We start from the raw sequence: 16048 nt of genomic DNA on the forward strand, positions 1-16048 counted from the left end.
TGTTTTTATTTGCAAGTTGTAAATACTTACTTCAGTTTTATTCTGAACTTTGAAATTTTTGAATTAACACAGAAGCAGCCTTTGGAGAAAGCTTAACATAATGGAGGAACAAAGCCCCCAAAATAAAGACTGATTTTAAATATTGCTTTTATAAACTTAGAAAGTTGCTAGAATAACTGCATTTTCTGAAGGATATCAAGTCTGAAACTCCACTATATATCATTATTTAATAATTTCAGTCTTCAGTGAGTTGTCAGAAAACCACACATTTTATGAAGAATAGACTAAACATACATGAAGAGGAAACAGAATCACTTTTATAATTTGTAATGCTGGACTGGTGGTTAATGTGCTTGTATTGCTCTGTTATGTGCCTTTAGCCAAAGAAAGTTAAAGCTTTTGATCAAAAAATTAAATGCTGTAATATGGTTTGCTGTTTTGTTTGCAAGCAGTAAATGCTTACTTCAGCTTTATTTTTGACTTTGAAGTATTTGAGTTAACACACGTTTTATCTGAGATTTTTTGTTATTGTACAGTATAAGCAAATTTAACATGAAGAACCTTGCTGTGTATTAACTTTAACTAGTCAAATACATACCTGTCCTGTGCTGGAAAAAGTTGGCTATTGTCCTTTCTCTTGATCAATATATTACAGTGTATGTGCCAGTTACTTGGTCTCCCTGGCTGCCAGGTTTCTGCATTCAGGAAATGAAAGAAAACCTGTTGAGCCTGTGCCCTTTAACAAGTCTGTAATGTCATTTGCTGGTGTTTTGATATATATACCACTCGTTTGATGCACTGGTTAAGCCAATGAATGTTTACTAAGTGATTTTTTTATATTGTGCTTAACAGTGTAGTGCTATGCTATGATAATTTGCTCTGTTCAGCTCTCTGTATACATTTTATTACTGTGGTTCTTTATCAGTATGCCTTCTGCTAACCTGCTGTGACCTTACATTCATAAACTTTCTTACCATCTCTCTACTCTTATATTATTCCCCATATTTTGTTGTTGTGACTCAGTGTGGTCCTCCCTCCATCTCTTTTTGTAATAAGTAGTAACTTTATTGCCTCAATATAATATGACACTTTAGTAGAATTTTTCTCTTTTCTTTCCCTTCAGAGCCTGTGGTCAGTACATCTGACTCCAATACTGCTGGAGCTTTGCCACAAGGCCCAACTCCCAAATGTTTTCACTGAGAATTTTGTCATTGTACAATGTAAGCAAATTAAACTTGAAGAACCGTGTCATATATTAACTTCATCTGGTCAAATGCATGCCTGCCCTGTGCTGTAGAAAGATGGCCACTGTCCTTTCTGTTGACCAGTAGATTACACTGTATGTGTCAATTACTTGGTCTCCCTGTCTGCCAGGTTTCTGCATTCAGGAAATGAAACAAAACCTGTTCTACTTTGTACCGCTCTGTTAATTGATTTGTATCAGCTATAAACTGATTACTCTCTGCTATAATTTGAACTTAGGGTGTGAAGGTCACTGTAGCAGAATGTATTTGCTAACTGTCACCTAGCTATTGTCTCCTGTTTCACTTTCAGTCTTATCTGCCCTCTCCAAAATACTTGAAAAATGTATTCAAAAACAATTGTTAAAATATCTCTTCCAGGAAGAACTCCTCCTTCACTGACACAACTTGGCTTCTGTCCTTCCCATAGTACTAACACTGGACTTCAGTTGTATATAGTTACTGTCAATAAAGCTAGAGATAATGGCAAACTAGTCTCCTCCTTATTTCTAGACTTGTCTAAAGCCTTCAACACAGTTTGTTACAGCAAATGTCTATTTCAAATATTCTCATTAGGTGTCTCTTAGCCCACTCTTCTTTGGTTCAAAAACTACCTAATAGGTATCAGTCAGTAAAATGGCACTCCACCATTTCTCCATACTTCCCAGTCACCACAGGTGCACTGCAAGACCCTATCCTAGGTCCTCTCCTCTTTTAACATTCTCACCAACATTCTCTACACATCCACATAACAGGCCTCCCTAATATAGTATGCAGATGACTCTGCACTCATTTGCATATCTGACAACATGGCACACCTCCAAAATTGCACAGGAAACATGGCTTTATAACTCACAACTCATGCTCAACCCTAAAAAAAGCAACTACTTTTTCCCCAAAATCCTTCTTTCATGAAAAAACAAAATTTAAAGTCCTCGAGCATACCAAATTATTAGGGATGACAGTGGATAATTGCTTTAGAAAAACTCCATCAAAAACTAGGGATGCTTTACTGAGCCAAAAACTTTCTTACTGACATAAGTAAAACTTCACTTGCCACTTATCTCTTCCCCACACTTCTTTATGGTGCTGCCATCCATACTAACCTTCAGGCATCCCAAAAATCAAAACTTGAAACAAAGTTGCTACATTTCCAGCAAATACCCCTTTCAGAATCCACCACTGTATAGCTCTAAAAAGCCTAAATTGGTTAGAACTATCCCATCAACAAACATATACACAGCTTATTACCACCTATAAAATTATCCAGATTCCATCTGCTTGTCCAGCAGTAAACAACATTCTACACAACTATGTTTCAAGTTGGTCATTATGATCCAATGACCAAAAACTCCTAGACTGTCCACAAACCTATCAAATCTGCTGGGTATTATCTATACTTGTACTATGTTGCTAAGGCCTGGACCTTCTTATCTGTGTCCATCAGGTCAATACACTCCCTCCTATCCTTCAAAACCATTCTGAAAGACTTAACCTAGCCAACATCTGTCTCTTTTCTTAGTCAACACCGGGATAAACTATATCCTTAAATGTGAAGAAATACCTGTTCATATCTTTCACCTCCTGACACCACTTCTTCACTCACTTCTTTACTTCTATTAATTTCTCTCCTCTGGCTTTCTCTAAGTATACCATTAGCCTGCTTTTCTCTCACTTCATATTGTGATTCCGGTTTGTATTATATTAACTTACCTTTAATTTCTCCATAAACTGGCTACAGTTTCTGTAAACATTAAATAATTGTTGCATAACTTGTATCTATTCTTAACCAATGTTTTCATATTCTGTTTAATTTGGTATAATTATTTAAACTTTAGTTGTTTTTGTATTATTTTTAAAGATTGTAAGATTATTGTTCATAAACTGTTTTGTAATGCTTTGGGGCTTTTCTCCCTGGAACTGTGCTGAAAATGTGCTGCTACCCAGTCGTTTTTTTTCCTGGTGAGCAAATGTCAATAAATAAGTAATAAATAAATAACTAAATAACAGAATCTCTGGACAAAGCCTAACACAAAGGAGGGACAAATCTTTCAAAATCGGAAAAGATTTTAAATATTGCTCTTATAAAATCAGAAAGTTGCTAGAATAACAAGTTATGAAGTTTGAAACTCAAATATCTGTCATTATTTAGTGATTTCAATCTTCAGCGAGTTGCTAGAAAACCACAAATTTTATGATAACCAGACCAATAACATGAGGCACAAATCTGGATATACAGTTGAGAGGTATGCAGAAGTAGGTCTCTTATTCCAGCAGTTTTGAAATAATGTATTTTCTTCTGTCTTTCCTTTTTTTCCAGTAGTCAAGAAAAACTCATGGTGTGCCTGTAATACTTCACCTGAGTGAAGTCCAACATCACTAACTACTGTTATGCTTATCATTATCACTGCTGCGGTAGCCTTTGGCTGTATGGGTTGTATTTTACCTAGGATACAACAACTGGTCACCTTCACAAATCTGTCTCCCTCTCACACCTTCACTGTGATTGCTGGTTGGTTAGTCCAGAGGAGGGAATTCAGCAGTCAGAGTGAAGAAATTCTGTACTTTATTGTCACCTCAAAAGGAAGCAGCTTTGAGGTTCTACAGGAGCAGCAATTGAACTTGAAGCTATATTTCTGTCTGATAAGTCTCTACAGGGTATCTTTCCACACTGAAATTATTGCCCTTTTAAGAAAATTATAGTTATTTTATTTTGTGAATAAAACAGGTATTTCTCCTTTAAGAAACCCAGTATTTTTTCACAATATCAGAAGTTTCCTGTCAGGGACTGCTACTTTTAGCTAAGGGCTTATTTTGTGTTTTAGGGGCTTTTGTGTAAAAAGTGTACTGTTTATGTAATCTTTTAGTTTCTTGTGAGAACTGAAGAGTTGGGAAGTGTTTTAAACAGGCAGAAAACTTTTTGAATGTATTTAGTACTTGTGTATACTTTGTGAATACTTATCTGTTATCCTTGTTGCTAGTGGACATTGCAGACAACTGCTTTGTTTCTGATATAGAGTTTACTATTTTTCTGTTAAATTTAAAGAAAAGGGGACTTTGGGAGGGTGTGTGTATATACAGTATATATATATATATATATATATATATATATATATATATATATGTGTGTGTGTGTGTGTGTGTGTGTGTGTGTGTGTGTGTGTGTGCGCATGTGTGTATGTATGTGGTACTTGTAAATACTTCTCTGATGACTTACCTTCCAAATGACTCATTCCAGCACTGTTTACTGGCTTTCAGTCTTCATCCTCTGCTGCAACATGACTACTTACTCCAGTCCTGCTGACTGTTCTCCTGCTGTACCATAAAAAAAAAAAACAAGAAACAACACAATAAAGAGCCCTTGCCACCATTGTGGGCTCAGTCAGTGCTTCAGCCATTGGTGTGTGAACCTGTAATGCCCATCTGTTGTTCCTCAGGCCACTCACTTTTTTCTTCAGGTTCCTCTGGTGCAGTTCTTTTGGCCACCATGGACCAGGGGTTAGCTATGTCCTCTTTGGCTGTTCCAGTCATTACAGGCATGGGAGAACCATCTTCTTTGGGCAAGGGTGATGCTGGTGGTATCCAGTTAAAGAGACCTCTTGATGGGGCTAATCCGCCTTCTCCTAATCAGTCTTTGGTCAGAGTGTTGCCTGTAAAGAAACAACAGAAGGTTAGACATTCCCCAGGATTCAGCAAGCTCTGCATGGCATGCAGGAATAGTGCAGCTGCTGGAGGCAATATGGGTGCTGTGCAATCCAGGAATAAACTCCCGGGACTTGCACGAGCACTCATAGGTTCATAGGTAGGTACTAGGCTGTTGGTCCTAGGGCCTATATAAGCCTAGCCAAAAATGTACCCTGGCTTTCGCCACCCAAGAAAATTATTTTCCTGTGCCCCTGTTGAGCAGAGCCACAGAAGTGATCCCTGGGGTGAATTTCCTATTTCCCATCCAATCATCAAGATTTTTCTTGAAGAGTGCTAATGAAGAGCTCTGTTTGACATAGGTAGTCTGTTCCAGAGTATGGGAAGTCTTTGGGACAGGAATCTATCCCTCCAGCATGTTCTGTTTATTGTGGTGACAAGGTTTAGGTCCCTAGAGCGTGTAGCTCGGAGGGATTGGGATTTCCTTAACTGGAGCATGTCCAACAGCTCTGGGTTTGACATGGCTTTGTATGTTAGGCAGAGATCACCTCTGAGTAGGCGATATGCAATGGAGTAAAGCTGGAGTTTTTTGAGACGGTCTGCATAGGGCATCTGTTTGAGGCCAGTAATCCTCTTTGTGAGGTATTTCTGTGGCCTTTCCAGTTGTTGTAGATGTCTTGTGAGGTACATACCAAAAGGGGCATTGTACTCTATAATGGGTCTAATGAGTGATGAGTAGAGGGGAACAATGACTCCTTTTTTTCTGGATGAGAAACCTTTTGTGATGAGGTGAGCCACGTAGAAGGATTTCCTGACCACTGTGGCGATGTGATTATCACAGGAGAGACTACTGTCCACCTGTGCCCCAAGGTCTCTTATCATATTTTCGGCATTAAGTAGACTACCAGTTATGTGGTAGTTCATGGGTACAGAGTTTTTACCAAAGGGGATGACAATACACTTTTTGGCATTGCGCTTCAGGCCATGGCTTTGACACCAGGCATCTGTCTCAGTGAGGCCCTTTTGTAGTATGTCCACATCGTTAGGAGTTTCGATTATGGTTCCTAGTTTGCAGTCATCTGCAAACTTTGTTAGCCAAAGAACTTCTGTGTTACCCTGTACTTCAGAGAGGTAGATACCAAACAGGAAAGAGCCCAGGACTGAACCCAGTGGTACTCCACTTGTCACTGGTCTGAAGTCAGATTTGGAGTCTGCTACTTACACAGTGTGGGTTCTGTCCATGAGCCAGTTGGCAACCCATCTTGTGACATAGGGATTTATACCTAGTTTAGGGAGCTTATCTATAATTCCAGAGTGGGGGATGGTGTCGAAAGCCTTGGCGAGATCTAGATAAGCTGTGTGAACCACCTTACCCTATGGCTTTGGTGACTGCTTCAAAGAAGTCAGTCAGGTTTAGGAGACATGATATGCCTTTTACAAATCCGAACTGGGTAGGGTCCAGAGTTTGGAGATTACCAATGTCTTTGCTTATGAGTTCCATGATGATACGTTCCATGGCCTTGCAGACCAGGCTTTTCAGGCTAATGGGGCGGTAGTTCCCGGGGTCAGTCATGGCTCACCCTTTGTGGAGTGGGATAACCATCATGGTGCACCATTCAGTCGGCACAAAGCCTGAGGTGAGGCTATGATTGAACATGGTACTTAGGTAGGGTGTCAGTTCATTCTGCAGTTCATGTAGAACGCAGCTTGAGATATTGTCAGGTCCCATGGATGCTTTGTTCTTGGCTTTGGAGAGTGCATTTTTTACCTGTGCAGCCGTGTTTACAGGAACTTTGCATTCTTCCGGTATAGAGATGGGCCCTCTAGGGGGTGAGAGGGGGGTAAAGTTAGCACTGAACCTATCTGCCAGGATGTTGGCAATATCAGTTGGTTCTGTATATTTAGTGCCATTGTGCTGTAACTCAGAGCAGATCTGAGTGTTGCAATTGAGATTCTTGACATAGCTATAGAATGCTTTGTGATTGTCTTTAGAGTCAGTGGCAATTTGTTTTTGTAACTAGCTTTGGAGGATTTTATGAGGGATCTCAGCTTCTTACTGAGGTTGACCAGGGAGTTCCTCCACTCATGGGATTTTACTCTTTTTTGAAACATTTTCTTTCTTCTGTTATAGAGTTTGTTTATGGCAGAGGACCACCAGATTGGCTTCCTTTTTTTGGAGGATAGCATCTTGGTTCTGTTAGAGATAGCATGATCCATACACTCATGTAAGTGCTTATAAAGTGCATTTGTGTAGGATTCAGCAGTCGTACCTCTACTGTCCGTCTGCATGGGTGTCATGAAGTTTGCCACTTCTGTCTTAAGAAGTGTGAAGTTGGCTTTGGAGAAATTTTTACGCTGGTTTCCCTAATTGGGGGTGGGTGCGGGATGTGGATGTCTAGGGTGATTAGCTTGTGGTCGGATCTGACCAACGAGGAATTGACCTCTGGTGTGGAACACCGGTTGCCCATGTTGGTAATGACCAGGTCTAGGATATTGCTGCTCCTGGTGGGGGTGTGAATAAGCTGATCCAAGGCATTGGAATTTATGAATTCCAGAAAACATTGAGCAAAAGAGTTTGTACACGAGTAGTTTTCCCAGTTAATGGTGGGGTAGTTGAAATCACCCATTATTAGGGTGTTAGGTTGTACCCTAATACTTTCCAGTGTATCAAGAAATGAGTGGGAATCTTGGGGCATGATGGGGGGTCTGTAGCAAGCTACAGTTTGGATTGTGGTCTTGCCCAGAGTTAGTTGCACTTGGATCATTTCGGATGCATTATGCTCTGCAACTAGCCTGGAGGTGTGGATATCCTTAATGAATATGGACACGCCTCCACCTTTAGTGCTTCATTCCGGGTTAGGTGGCCAAAAGCTGTGGTATGAATTATAGCCTGGTAATGCATGGGGTGCTCTCTGGAGCTTTGAACCAGGTCTCTGTCACTGCACAGATGTCGATGTCCTCCATTTTAAGGAGTGCCTTGAGTGAGTGCATTTTGAGGTTTAGACTTCTAGCATTGAGTAGCATTACCCTCAGATTTTGCTTGCTTGTACCTGTTACAGTGGTGAATTTGTCATTTGAACCTTGCCTAAAAAAGGCACTATAGGGGTGGCAAGAGCCTTAGCCAGTATCCGGAATTCCAAGGTCGACAGGTGCAGGCCATCTCTGGCAAGGCATCGTGGTCTGTCGATCATGCCATCCCAGGCAGACAAATACTGGATCCCCTTAGAATGACACCAGAAGCTCTGCCAATTGTTGAAGTCAATCATTTTGTCCTTGTACTGTGGCATCATTCTGGGTGGTGGTAGGATGCTACTCAGGGCCAGGGTCATACCTGCCTGGGCTACAAAATCGGAGAGCTCCTCCATATCTCTTTTTATGTAGTCCAGGAAGTTACGTCTCAGGTCATTCACACCAGCATGGACAATGACTGTCATATTTGTACTTGTTGTGGAGTGACCTGAGTGCGTGCGTTATGTGGTGGATCCTGGCACCTGACAGGGAGCTGACAGTAACTTTCTACTTGTTTAGCCTGGTAAGCGGAACATCAGTGTGCCTGACTATAGAGTCACCTATGACTAGAGTGTTAGGTACGTTGTTATGCCTTACAGGCTGTGGTTGAGTGGCACACTGAGTTTGTGGGCTATGTGCCATTTGGGTTGTGTTGGGGGTGGATTTTGCTTGTGTTTCTGCTTTGGAGAACCCTGATGCTTGGGCAGGTTTTTATTGAGAGCCTCCACGAATGTAGGTGTTTTTTTTGTGTTTCTATGTGTGTGTTTTAGTGGTGTAGGTTTTGAGGAACTATGTGATGAGTGTGGTATGGTGCAAGTGTTTACCTTCTGTTCTTGACTGTCTAGTCCAGTCTTGGGTGAGGAGAGCTTTGCTTCCAGTTTGGCTATATAAGTGCATCTCTCACAGGTTGTAGTGTTGGATGGTAGGAGGAGATGGTTGTCTGTGTACATGAGGCAACTGCTGCATTGCCCCAAGATGCCCAGATTCTTCAGGTAGACAGGAGAAATCACCGGGAGCTGACCCTTAGACATGCCTGGATAGGTGCTTATTTATTAAGTACTAAAAACTGCTTTCCTCTAGACAAGTGAGGAAAGTTGAGTGCTGTATTAATTTGCAGCTTATTTAGTGCTTACAACAAGTTCTGAACAATTGCTGAGTTCAAAGAAACAGATTTGAGTGCTAAAACTAGAAAACTGGCTAGTTCTAAGAAACAAAATTAAGCTAGAAGGCTTCCCTCCAAAACAGAAAGGCTTGGGGGCTCAGAAGCCTACAAACAGTCTAGACCACTTACAGGAAAGGCAGAAAACAAGCTTAACATCTTTTTTCTTTCCCAGATGCTCTGTTTGTACACAGTAGGAGTGCCTGAAATCAGAATATGATCTCACTGCACTCAGTTGAGTGAGCAAATGAGATGGGCTCAGAAGGAGTATCCAAACACAAATTTTCAAGAGGGGTGGGCAGTTTCAAAGGCACCAAGGTTAAAACCAAAACAAAAATAAGGAAGGTGGGTGAGGAACTAACTGACAAAACATAGTCAAAACTTCCAGTTCAGTTAATATTCATTGCAACACAAATAAATCAATTAAATCAATTTAAATGCTGTATTATTTGAAAAAAGTGCAGATAAAAGGTACTTAAATTCTCTTATGTGTCCAGTTGAATACAGCTATGCACTGTTCCTGCACGGACACAGCTCCTGTATGCAAATTACCCCATTTGCAGGTGAAGACCATGCAAATGAGGTGAATTTGCGATCCAGGAAGTTGGCAGCCGGCCGTGCAGGACTAGTGTAATCTGCAGAAATGTAATCAGACAGTAACTGAGTACATTTCTGCAAACTACAAAACGGAGCCATGACAGCTCCAAATAAAGGGTGTATATAATGTGGAAAGCATGCCAATGGCTAAATATATGGCTATTAGCATTGAAAACAGTTGCAAAAATAACCTTTATATTTTTTTAGCCAATTTTGGCTGTTTGCGCGCTGCTGCCCTATGCTTAAACGGGATCGGGCCTAAAATAAAAAAAAAATTTGAAATAAGCATGCCATCCAGAATCAAAATTTTGCCATTATACTCAATGGCAGACAGGAGACAACATGGCCAGTGAATAGTGGTTGCTAAGGGGGAAGGCTGAGTGTCAGACTTGTAACTATGCATTAGTAGGCAATATAATGCAAATGAGGGGAATGATACTGAATCCTAGATCATGTCGGTGCAGGAAGACCATGGTGCAAGCCTAAGGGCTAGCTGACATCATGGAGGGAATGTTTCAGGCATGCTGTAAGCTCATTGGAGCCCTGTGACTCGGGTTTGCCCTTAGCTTAACAGAGCTAAGCAAGGGGGTGTGTCTGAGGCAGCCTAGCACTCTTTACATTGCCTAAACTGGTGTGCGCTGTGCACTGTATTTTAAAGGGAAAAAAGGTAAACAAGGAAGTAGCAGCTCAGTGCACATCTGAGCACTGTGTTTGTGTGGTGCACCCCTGGACTTAAACAGGAAGGCATTGGGAAGGGAAAACTGCAGTAGGAAGGTAATCAAGGAGAGCTAGCATAGCTGGCAGGTGAAATGTATCAGAATCAGCCAATTACACAGGCAGCACACCAGCCCAGCCCAACACACCACTATAAACTATGCAAACACCTTTCCCTCTGGTTTTTCCTGCAAACTCTACACCACTGGTGTACACAAACAGGGAAATTTTACCAAACAAAAGCAACAAAATGATAGGGAATGCAGCAGCTATCATAAATCAACATGTGGAAGAGGCTGAGGGTGGTGAGGATGAGAATGCTGATGACCAACCCACAGTGAGGAGAAGGAGAAGAGTGTACAGACCCAGGGTAACCTACCAGGGGCTACATGAGCTGGAGATAGTGGAGTGCTGTAGGGTGGACAGGGACCTCCTACAGCAAATTGTTGAGCTGTGCCAGCCACACCTCACACACAGAACCAACAGAGGGGAACCCATCCCTGTGGATACCAAGGTATGTGTAGACCTAAGAATAATAGCCACAGGTGCCTTCTAAAGGCCAATTGGGGATATTATGGTGATTTCACAGGCATCAGCATCCAGGGTACTCCACCAGTTCCTGGATGCCATGTCAGCACATGCTGGTGAGCACGTATATTTCCACAACAGCCGTGAGGTGTTGACCAGTAATATGCATCCCTTCCACCAAATAGCAGAATACCCTGAGGTAGTGGGTGCTATAGACTGCACGCACATACACATCAAAGCACCACCCAGTGAGCGGGGTAGGGTCTACATTAATTGCAAGGGCTTCCTGTCCAACTGCCAGGTCGTGTGCGATGCCCAGGGCATTATAATGAATGTGTGTGCTGGCTGCCCTGGAAGCTATCACGACTCCCACATCTGGCATATAACTCAGCTGTACCAGAGATTTGCCAGTGGGGACAACCCTTATGGCCACCTAGTGGGGGATGCTGGTTACGCACTGGAGCTGTGGCTGATGACACCCATCAGAAATGCACACACACCTGAACAAGAACTCCATAATGAGGCACACGCAAAGACCAGAATCATAATAGAGCATGTGTTTGGGATGCTCAAGTCATGATTCCAGTGCCTGGACAATCCGGTGGAGCCTTGCAGTACTCACCAGCTACATGTACCCACATTTTCATCATATGTGCCATGCTACACAATATGATCCTGCAGAAACAGCTGCAGCAGGAATAGCATAGGTCAGGGCCACACAGCCCTCACCATTGCCAAGGCCTGCACAGCCACAGAGTGACATGGAGAAGGAACAACCTGAGCTTACCTCAGTAGGCAGAAGGAGGTGTACCCAGTATGCCCAGGCCGTGGCAAAGAGGCAATGCATAGCACATATACTGACATGGTAGTAACCCAGGGAATGACACTTCTGTCTGACTCGCACATGCAGTAAAAGGGATGCCAAACATGACACTACCTGTGCTTAACCATGTATAGGGAGTGTACTATTTGCATCCGACATAATCAGCCCTCCAGCACCATCCTCAATACTGGCACAGCCACAAGGTAAGTCACTCTCCCTATCAATTGCCGAATGGAGTAGTATGTTTTGTTACTTGTATCTATGGTATGGATGCGAGCATACAAGGGGATCGGGTGGCTGAATGGGATGCCAGCAGATAGTAGACACCTATAGTGGCAGCATGAGATCTGTAACAAATACTGGTGTCACCATAGTAGCCACTACTAGACAAGGTGACAAAACTCACTGCAGGAAATGTGGTGGGCCACGTGTGTCCATAGGACACACACATGCCTGTCAGGGAGGCTTGCATACCCAACAACAGTCTCAGCCAGCAGGACAGGCTTAGACAAACACAAACAAAGGCTGTGCTAAGGCCTCTGATTGTCTATGGAGAACAGCCCCCCTCCAGACCTACACAGACAGACTACAACAGGTCAGGCAGTGGGATGTTAGTTCTGAAGGGTAAGAAGTCAGAAACTGAAATGTAGGTCAATCAAACCTAAGACCTATAATACACTTATATGCCTCTAATCAGCATGATAGGTCAGAATACAGAATGAAATGGAGTACCTGAAATTCCAGTACAGTCATAGCAAATGTGTACAAGTGTCAGGTGTGCCCCCCCTCCCCCAAACCTATGTAGAAATGTAGTAAACATGTATGTGTAGGTATAACAACAGTGGGACACACATTACATGAGCTGGCCACGGTAGCAGGATAGATTGTAGCATAAGTACAATATGCAGGGCTGTGTGTGTTAGGTTGGTGTGTGCTGTATATTGTGTGAGAGTGGTCAGTATGTATGCATGGTGAGGTTTGTCCTGGTGGCCATTGACCAGTACTGCCAATGACAGGGCCAAGTTCTCACAACTGCAGTGCCAAAAACAATGCTTCCCAGCAAAACACATTTCAGCAGTAAGCCATAGTAAATGTTTGGAAGTAATATGTGCCACCATCTGAAAGATGGACATGGCATGAATGTGGGCCCAGACATACAAGCAGTACACAGGGGAAAGTACCCCAGACAGACAGTGCATAATATGTAACTGTCAAATGGACACACCCTTGGAACTGTACATACAGGTTAGCAGCACATTAGTTGGGCTTGTAGTAAGGAATACCAATGTCGTCTGGCCAAACACTGGCAGACCACAAAGGTCACAGGTATGAAGTATTGAGAAACAGCTGATGTCCCTGCACAAGCCAGAATAAGTGGAATGCCCCATGCATATCTGTGAGTCAGATGCAAGTAGTGTCCGTAGCACACATGCACCCAACTCACCTCACCATCATCCACAGGTACCTCTTTGGTCTTATCCCTGCTGTTGGGAATGAGTTCAATATGACCCCCCCACACCTCTGTATGGCAATAGCCAAATAATGCAGTATGCAGAACAGGTGTCCCATGCAAGTGTGTCCCTAGCTGTAAGCAGCACCCTACCAGCATCCACACCACTGGATCAATAATGACAGAAAGTATTGGCATTGACACCTTGCATGCCTGCCCTGTCACTCCAGGGGAGTATAGTGTATTGCAGTCTGGGACTGTAGGAGTGACACAGTGCAATGGCCTGCTACAGCTTGCCTGCATCACTACCAAATGGCCTAAAGTCCTCTGCCAAAGGCCTGTGTCTCACCCGTACTGAAGAAGTTACCTCATAGTAGGTGACGGAAAGCGCTTCATTAAACGGTTATTTTATTTTAGTGTTTGGAGTTATTCCCTAAAGCTCTTTTTGGTTTTATTTGTAGCTTTTTACCTAGTTCATACTGCCAATGTATGTTATGTCATGGACTCCCAAATAACAATATAACACAGTCCAAAGACCGAAATGCAAGGCCATGTGGACAAATCCCAGTAACATGTCCACCGTGTCCTACTGGATGAACTGTGGACCAACACCGAATTACTGCTGAGATGAGGTGATAACTATAAGGAACTTATCAGATAATGTTTGCATAATGTTTGGAAGAGGATAGAATAATGGGGGGGGGGGGTAGGAGCATGGGCGGCATGGAGTGTGTGAAGTCCAAAACTCAGGCATGTGCACATACTATCCCTACCTGCAAACACAGGAATGGGTGGCTACAAACTTGTTCGTACACCACAATGTGAAGGAGTAATGTCCAGAATCATGACCCTTGCCTCTGGGTAACTTGTGTGAATCTGTACAGTTGTGAGGTATGGTCACAGCAGGATATGGCCATACTGTCACGTTGATGGCTGTACAAGCATGGGATCCTCAGCCACCACTGTACCAAGGTGCTGAACCATTTACACAGACTCAGCATCAAGTGTCTGCAGCTTCCCCTTCAGAATGGCATGATCATGCAAGAATATGTAGACTGCAGACCACAATACTGGACACAGCTGCATTCACCATGTGTTCCCCAGGACATCATTGCAAGTGAATATGTATACCTGACAGTACTTGATGACATAAAACATCACAGTGGAAAACAGTACATATGTCTAAATATCTCTGCTAACACCAAGACCATGAAGCAGAAGCAGCGCAGACACAATTACCTACAGTAACCCACAATACTTTGCCCATTTTAACCCCATATTGTCAACTGCTCTACGATATCCTGCAGAAACAGGTTGCTAACTATAGGTGTAGAACACAAAAGCCTGCACTGGAGTACAATCTACATGGGATAGATTCACACATTCAATACAGAAGATCATACTGGGCATGCTCCCACATTTGGAGAAATGAAGCCCATGTCTAGCAACAACAGTGGACTACACATATCTGACAGTCACAGATGTTAGTGCACACAATCCTCAGTACACACCAGTCATGCTTTGCACACACACTGGAAAGGAATACACACATATATCGAAGGACAACACACAGCAATGGTTATCCCACTCCACAAAGGGGGAGCCACCATGGACCCCGGGAACTACTGCCCCATTAGCCTGATGAGCCTGGTCTTAACATCATGAAACTTATAAACAATGACATTGGTAATCTCCAAACTCTGGACCCTACCCAATTCAGGTTTGTAAAAGGCAGATCATGTCTCCTAAACTGGATAGACTTCTTTGAAATGGTCACCAAAGCCGTAGATGAGGGTAAGGTGGTTCACATAGCCTATCTAGATCTCGACAAGGCTTTCAGCACCATCCCCCACTCTAGAATTATAGATAAACTCACTAAGCTAGGTATAAATCCCTATGTCACAAGATGGGTTGCCAACTGGCTCACTGACTGAACCCACACTGTGAAAGTAGCAGACTGTAAATCCAACTTCAGACCAGTGACAAGTGGAGTACCACAGGGTTCAGTCTTAGGTTTTCTCCTGTTTGGTATCTTCTTCTCTGAAGTACAGGCTAACACAGAAGGTCTTTGGCTAACAAAGTTTGCAGATGACTGCAAACTAGGAGCTATAATCAAAACTCCTAACGATGTGGATATCCTACAAAAGGGCCTCACTGAGACAGATGCCTGGTGTCAAAGCCATGGTCTCAAGTTCAATGCCAAAAAGTGCATTGTCATCCCTTTTGGTAAAAACTCTGTACCCATGAACTACCACATAGGTGGTAGTCTACTTAACACCGAACGTGTGATGAGACCTTGGGACACAGATGGACAGTAGTCTCTCCTGTGATAATCACATCACCACAGTAGTCAGGAAATCCTTCTACATGGCACACCTCATCACAAAAGGTTCCTCATCCAGGAAAAAAGAAGTCTTTGTTCCCCTCTACTCATCACTCATTAGTCCCATTATAGAGTACAACGCCCATTTTAGTATGTACCTCACAAGACATCAACAACAACTGGAAAGGCCACAGAAATACCTTAAAAAGAGGATTACCGGCCTCAAACAGATGCCCTACGCAGACTGTCTCAAAAATCTCCAGCTTTACTCTGTCACATATCGTCTACTCAGAGGCGATCTCTGCTTAACATACAAAGCTATGTCAAACCCAGAGCTGTTGGACATGCTCCACCTAAAGAAATTCCAATCCCTCTGAGCTACATGCTTTAGGGACCTAAACCTTGTCACCACAATAAACAGAACATGCTGGAGGGATAGATTCATGTTGCAGAGACTTCCCATACTCTGGAACAAACTACTTATCTATATCAAACAATGCTCCTCATTAGCACTCTTCAAGAAAAATCTTGATGATTCATAGGTAGGTACTAGGCTATTGGG

The 16048-nt window shown here is 42.8% G+C and overlaps 1 protein-coding gene across 1 annotated transcript in view; it reads left to right on the plus strand.

Annotated features, from left to right (window-relative positions):
• Positions 1-16048, plus strand: part of ANKRD42 (ankyrin repeat domain 42) — a 1245350-nt gene that overhangs the window by 369486 nt on the left and 859816 nt on the right. The window lies entirely within an intron of this gene.

Source organism: Protopterus annectens, chromosome 5.part0 (genome assembly GCF_019279795.1).
Source record: "Protopterus annectens isolate FY-2018-M chromosome 5.part0, PAN1.0, whole genome shotgun sequence".
NCBI lineage: Eukaryota > Metazoa > Chordata > Ceratodontiformes > Protopteridae > Protopterus > Protopterus annectens.